General features: G+C 41.7%; 1 long non-coding RNA gene across 3 annotated transcripts in view; it reads left to right on the top strand.

The window, feature by feature from the left end:
• Nucleotides 1–2,887: 2,887 nt before the first annotated feature.
• Nucleotides 2,888–7,271, top strand: part of LOC147917803 (uncharacterized) — a 76,630-nt gene continuing 72,246 nt past the window's right edge. The window contains exons 1-2 of one of the 3 annotated variants that reach the window (XR_015554531.1): nucleotides 2,888–3,031; nucleotides 6,893–6,982. This is a non-coding gene — a long non-coding RNA (uncharacterized LOC147917803). The remainder of the gene's footprint in view (nucleotides 3,032–6,892; nucleotides 6,983–7,271) is intronic. The other 2 variants (XR_015554533.1, XR_015554532.1) reach the window with 2 other exon arrangements.

The following is a 7,271-nucleotide window of genomic DNA, read 5'->3' as shown; positions in this document are numbered from 1 at the left end:
TGCTGTATCCCATAAATTCTGGCATGTCGTATTTTCATTTTCATTTGTCTCCAGGTATTTTTTGATTTCTTCTTTGATTTCTTCATTAACCCAGTCGTTGTTCAGTAGCATTTTGTTTAATCTCCATGTATTTGTGGCTTTTCTGATTTTCTTCCTATAGTTGATTTCTAGTTTCATACCTTTGTGGTCAGAAAAGATGCTTGGTATTATTTCAATCTTCTTAAATTTATGGAGACTTGTTTTGTGGCCTAATATGTGATCAATCCTGGAGAACGTTCCATGTGCATTTGAAAAGAACGTGTATTCTTCGGTTTTTGGATGGAATGCTCTGTATATATCTACTAGGTCCACCTGTTGTAGTGTGTCATTTAAGGCCAATGTTTCCTTATTGATCTTCTGTTTGGATGATCTATCCGTTGGTGTAAGTGGAGTGTTAAAGTCCCCTACTATTATTGTGTTACTGTCTATTTCTGTTTTTATGTCTGTTAATAATTGCTTTATATATTTAGGTGCACCTACATTGGGTGCGTAGATATTTACAAGTGTTATATCCTCTTGTTGGATTGTTCCCTTGATCATTATGTAATGCCCTTCTTTGTCTCGTTTTACAGTTTTTGTTTTAAAGTCTATTTTGTCTGATATGAGTACTGCTACCCCAGCTTTCTTTTCATTGCCATTTGCGTGGAGTATCTTTTTCCATCCCTTCACTTTCAGTTTGTGAGTGTCTTTAGGTCTGAAGTGTGTCTCTTGTATGCAGCATATATATGGGTCTTGTTTTTATCCAGTCAGCCACCCTATGCCTTTTAATTGGAGCATTTAGTCCATTGACGTTTAAAGTAGCTATTGATAAGTATGTACTTACTGCCATTTTTTAACTTTTTTTTTCCCTCAGTGTTTTAGTAGTCCTTCTCTGTTCCTTCCTTCTTCTATACAGAATTGATGGTCACTTTAGTTTGACCTCTGTCTGAAAGCTGTACTCTTTAACTACCCTCCTCCCTCCTTTTATGTTTTTGATATCATATCCAACCTCATTTTTGTGCATTTGTATCCATTACGTTCTAATCGTGGAAATAGATAATTTTTCCTATTTGTGGTCTTCTCTTTTCCCCTTAAATCAGTCCCTTTAACATTTCTTGTAACACTGGTTTCTTGGTGACAAACTCCTTTAATTTTTGCTTATCTGGGAAAATTTTGATCTCTCCTTCCATTTTGAACGATAACCTTGCTGGGTAGAGTATTCTTGGCTGTAAGTTTTTTCCTTTTAGCACTTTAAATATATCATGCCATTCTCTTCTAGCCTGTAAGGTTTCTGCTGAGAAGTCAGCTGATAGCCTTATGGGGTTTCCTTTGTATGTAACTTGACATTCTCTTGCGGCTTTTAGGATTCTCTCTTTATCTTTAATTCTGGACATTTTGATTATGATGTGTCTTGGTGTGGGCCTCTTTGGGTTTATCTTGTTTGGGGATCTCTGTGCCTCCTGTACCTGGATGTCTGTTTCCTTCCTTAGGTTAGGGAAGTTTTCATCTATTATTTCTTGAAATAGATTCTCTGCCCCCTTGTCTCGCTCTTCTCCTTCCGGGACACCTATAACACGGATGTTAGTGCGCTTGATGTTGTCCCAGAGGTCCCTTATACTGTCCTCACTCTTTTTAATTCTTTTCTCTTTTACCTATTCACCTTGGGTAATTTCTTCTAGTCTTTCTTCCAGCTCACAGATCCGTTCTTCTGTATCCTCTACTCTGCTTTTGAGTCCCTCTAATGAGTTTTTCATTTCCAGTATTGTATTCTTCATTTCTGATTGGTTCTTTTTTATATCTTCCATTTCTTTGTTGACATTCTCACTGAGTCCATCTATTCTTCTCCCCAGATCAGTAAGCATCCTTAACACTCTTAGTTTGAACTCTCTGTCAGGTAGGTTGCTCATTTCTGTTTCACTAAGTTCCTTTTCTGGGGTTTTGTCCTGTTCCCTTACTTGGAATGTATTCTTTTGCCTCTTCATTTTGCCTCTTTCCCTGTGCTTGTGTCTACGTATTAGGTAGGTCAGCTACGTCTCCTGCTCTTGGATAGGTGACCTTATGTAAGTGGTGGCTTAGGAGGCTTCCAGTGTGCTTCCTTCAGTTCTCAATGTTCCAGGGGTGACCCTTATGTGGGCTACGTGTATCTTTCTGCTGTGGCCTGTTTGCTCTCCCTGTAGGCGCCCAGGGAGGCTGAGTTATGCTCCTGGCCAGCTGTTGTAATGCTCAGCTGCTTGTAGTTGTTGTGGGCCCTTCAGTCTCTTTATCAGCTGTGGGGAGCCCCAGCACAGTTGGCTGCAAGTTCTAATACCACATTTGTGTTGCAGTATTTCTTTTAAGTGAGTAGGCCCCCACCATGGCAGGTTGTTAGGCTCAGGGCCTTACAATTGCTGTAAGCCTCTAGCCTATTAGGTCTCTTGTCAGCTCTCTGAGGATTGCAGCTGGGTGGGGCTGGCCTCAGGCACAGGAGCACCCAATTGTTTCAGGTTTTGGAAGGTGGAGCAAACCTCCTATGTGGGTCTTTGAGAAGTACAAGTCTTCTGAGGCTGAGAAGCCCTGCCGCCCACAGGTCCACACACACAGTCAACACAGTCCTGCCCCGTGTGAGTGCCCCGACCTCCCCAAGTGGACCCAGTCTCTCCATGGCGGGAGCCCCACACACTCTGCCACCGCCCCACACTCTCCACCCGCTCCTTATGCACACCCTGCTCGGCTCAAGTCAGCTCAGTTGCCAGGCTGCAGAGAATCCAGTCACCAATCTATGCAGGCCCACACGTTGCCTGAGGGCTTGTTGTTGGGTGGGGCCAGTCTCTAGGGTGGGCTGCCTGCCCTGGCTGAGCTGGATTAAATCGGTGCTCTAGCGGGTGGAGCAGACCCTGGGCTAGCAGGTCTCAGGGAGAACTCCAATGGCGTCTGTGTCAGCACGCTCACACCAGGCCACAACAATGGCCGCCGCCAATGTCCCAGTCCCTGGAGAGGTCCCACCCCTCACCGAGATGCACCCAGGGCCTATCAGGTGAGTCTCTTGTCACCGAAGCACTGTGCACCTTTCTTTCTGGTGATTTTAGGATGCTTTCTGGAACGGGTGAGTTTGTGCGCGGGCCCTTTAAGAGCCAGTTTTAGTTTCTTTGTGAACCGGGTTTTCTGGGGGTGCTCCCCAATGCTTTAGTAGCAGGCACAGTCAGATATTATGCTGCTGGTCTCAATTGTGCTGGGTCCACAAAATGCCCACAGCGGGGGCGCTCCCGGCTCAGGGCCCCGCGCCTCCAGGGAGGCTGCGTACCTGTGAGCTGCTCCCGGCGGCCGTGAAGCTGGCGGCTTGTGAAGGTGGCGTTTTTCCTCTCCAGAAGGGAGTCTCTGCCTCTTCTACCTCAGTTAGGATTGTCCGTTGTTGCAGGAGTTCCTCTTATCCAGTTTTCAGTTCTGTCTCAGGGGTAATTTTTCCACGAGTAGTTGTAAATTGGCTGTGTCCACGGGAGGAGGTGAGTTCAGAGTCTGCCTACGCCGCCATCTTGACTCTTATTTGATTATTATATCTGTAAATATCTTTTAAATTTTTCTTAATCCAGAACTACATAGTATCCTTCTCTTTTTAATTAATTTTTTCCTGTTATTAGCTTACTGGTCAACTTATCGAAAAAATTAGGTCAGAATGTTCCACATTCTGGATTTGTCTGTTTCTGGTGTCATTTAATTACATTCTCTATTCCTTATACTTCCTATGGAATGAAAGTTACAACTAAGACTTTGACTGGATTCTGTTTCAATTTATTTTTGGAATACTTCACAGTTGGTATTGTGTTCTGTGTAATATCTCACGTTAGGAAGTAAATAATGTTGGGTTATCTAACTTTGAGTAGCAATAAAATTGATCAGGGGTCCAATTACTCTGATATTTGGACTCAACAACTCCTTTTCACAATGCGAGACCTTGTCCAGCCCTCTACTTCCCATCCTGCTAACTCAGTGCAGGTAGTGACTCAATAATGAGTTCCTAAAAGCAATTTGAAAAGCACTACCACAAGCCCTGCATCTAACCAGGCACATATAATGGTTTCCTGGCTGGCATATCATAGGCCTCTGAATGGATCTCTAGGGGGCTTTGTAGGACAAAATACACTGATCACTGCAGTCTAAAAATTGAGCCTAACTTTAGGAGGTATTAGAGAAATTGACGGGGATTGATAAACCCATGTGAAGCATATTCTCTACAGTTTCTGGGATAAAACACTGGATATATTAGTCTCTGTATCTATAAATAAAGGAGAAAAGTTGAATCAGGTGATGTCTTAAGACCTTTTTAGTTATCAAAGTCTCTGGTTTCATGCTGGCATCAAGAGCACTCTGTGTGCAGTAACCCTGGAAAAGTTGTGTCTGTACATAGTACTGAATATCACTCTGTGTATCAAGAGTGAAAGGCTTGTGTCTAAAGAAGTACAGATTCAACGTTAAAAATGCTTCTGCTCCTTCAAAATGAAAGGATATATTCCAGATTCTGACTTAAGTGTCGTACACATGAGTTATTTGCTCAGGCTGACGTTCTTAACCTCTGGTTAACCTATCAGAAGATAATGTAAGAATCACAGAAGAGGGGAGACAAAAAACAAAACCAGCAACTTGGTCCTATGAAGGCAGCAAACTAAAAATGAGAAATATCTTTCCACCCACCTGGACCTTCATAATATTCCTTACTAATACCTGCATTCTTATAGACCTATGTTCCAAGGAAATGGCTCCTAGCTGACAAAAGAAAGACCACGTCTCTCAGTCCTTCTCTTCTCCCACTTAAAAGATTTTGGACTGAGACCTGGCAAGGAAATCTTGGGATGTTCAGATTGCAAAGGAGAAGACTTGGGGGGACAGGAGGGCTCTCCTCAAATGCTTGAAGGTTTCTTCTGTGGAAGATGAACTAGGATCATTCCGTGTGGTTCTAGAAACAGAGAGAACAGCCAGAGCCAAAGAACGAGAGGCAGAAGGAGGTAGAATTCAGCTGAAAATAGGGAAGTACTGTCCAAGAGCAAGTTTAAGAGACAGTCTTAAGGCCTAGTCGGATGTGTCTCCTAGTAGCAAGAATCTCTCTGTCTGGAGCTATTCAAGTTGAAGTTAGACGCCTGGCTATTAAAAACTTTGTAGAAGATTCTGGCTCTGGGTGGCAGGTTGAGCTCTATAATCAGCTCTTGCCGATTCTAGCTCAATGATTCAATACTTGCTTATTCATCTTCAGCACCATTTTGAGCTTTCAACTCAAAACTTCTGTGAATACCAATTTCTCCTTTATCTGATTTCTCGGTATGTCTTTTATTTGTTCAGTGCTTCAGAGTAACGCTTTGTTTTATATTGTCTTTAGATTTTTCTCCAACTGCTTCATATATATTGCCACCATCTCCCCTCCTCTCTGCAAGATTGCTTCCTCTTTTATCTTGTGGGGACTGTGTAATATGTTCTTTTATGTCCCCCACGGTGCCATGTTCGTGACTGAACACATGGTGTGTGTTCAATAAATACATGTTGAAACGGATTGAATTGATGTTCAGGGACTTCCATCCAAGAAAGCATGAAAGTGTCACTCTGAAGGGAAAAAAATCCAACTACATTTTCCATCATGGCTGCCCTTAATTCTCCCACATCTGCTCAATACTTTTCTGCTGCCCCCCACCCTCCTTTCCTTTCCCTCCACCTCTCCTAGTCCCCTCCTTCCCACAACTCAGTTCAGCCTAAGGAAAACGGCTGTGTTTGGCTTTAACTCTCCTTCTGGGAAGTTCATCCATTTTTTTAGAGAACAAAGGAAGGAATTTTGCATCGAAGCCTTTCCTGGAGTAATTGAAACAAAAAATTATTTCCTCTCATTTATTGGGATAAGAGGGGTAAAGTGGAATACTCACACACACACAGAATATGTACACATAAAGACACACAAAAACACGTACACAAAGTGTTCTGAAGTCTTGACTCCAGTGTTCTACAAGTGGACTAGCAGTGCAATCTTGTGCAAGCTACGTCTTTGTGTCTCAGTTAATGCAGCTATAAAATGGAGATGATAATACTTGCCCTACTGGTCTCACAGGGATTCTGTGGCAATGAAACGAGAAAGTGGATGTGAAAACACCATGTAAATTATAAAGACTATATGGATATCAGGCATTGTTGTTGTTTTTATTAAGACGTAGATAGCAAACTAGCCTTTCCCTGTCTCTGAAAGATTTGTCGTGTACCAATTCAAAGTAGATAATCCTTTGCAGATGATTGAGATGTGTTTCTCTCTCAGTGCCTTGTGGGAAGAGAGGAATCCCAGAGCAAAACTAAAATCAAATGATCTTCTCATATATTTCAAATTTACAGAAAGCAGTGGCCTCTGCATTGTTAAATATGCGGAATCGAGCACAGGGAAACTGTGGAAGATCAATTAGCTTTTTTTGTTTGTTTCTGAGGAGCCGAGTTCTCATTCAAAATTTAAGTGTACATGCTTTCATTCTCTTGTTCTTATTCCTAATGCTTTCAAATTATGATGCAAAACTCCAAAGCTGATAAAGTGATTTTTTTTTAAAGAAATACTCTTTCTTCCACAATAATACAGAGTTGTTTTTTGGAAGATGAAGAATGGTGATTGAAATTCTTAATATTCCTATGTAATTTGCTAATGTTTTCAGAAATATGAATGTAACGTCAGTGGCAGACACATCATACAAATGAAAAAACTTAATTATTTAAATGTATAACCTCTTGTTAAGAGAGAAACGTGGGATAATGCTTAATTTAAATTTTCACTATCTTTGGATTTATTGCAATGTGTGTGATAAACATTCCACTGATTAGAGATTTTTTATTTTTTCTAACATATAGAATCAAATATAAAATCGTTAACATCCCTATTTTCCAGCTCTAGTGTCCCCAGACTCTCCCAGTGACAGCCACTGATGTCATCTCCAGACCAGCTCAGGTTGTGAGGTGATCATGACCAGAGTTAGAGGTACGTTACCTTTCTATACTCATCAGCCGATAGCGTCTGATTTTAGCTTCATGATTATAGAATGGGAGTCTGGAATATGATTAATAAAACTGAGAGGTCTTTATCCATTGACTTTCAGCCTTCTTCCACCTCCTCAGCTGTGACTTCTTCATTTCTGTTGACACAGTTTGCATGGCTTGTCTTCTGCCTTGGTCTCTCTGCTTAGCACTTTTGTATCCTACCAGACTATGTTTGAAGATAAATTCCTGATTGCTTGGATAAAGCCTTGGTAAACTACTATACCCTTGAG

The sequence above is a fragment of the Ceratotherium simum genome, chromosome 2 (genome assembly GCF_057802395.1).
Source record: "Ceratotherium simum simum isolate JZ-2026a chromosome 2, ASM5780239v1, whole genome shotgun sequence".
Taxonomy (NCBI): Eukaryota; Metazoa; Chordata; class Mammalia; order Perissodactyla; family Rhinocerotidae; genus Ceratotherium; species Ceratotherium simum.
The sequence above is the reverse complement of the archived record's forward strand: the minus strand, read 5'-3'. Positions and strand labels throughout refer to the sequence as shown.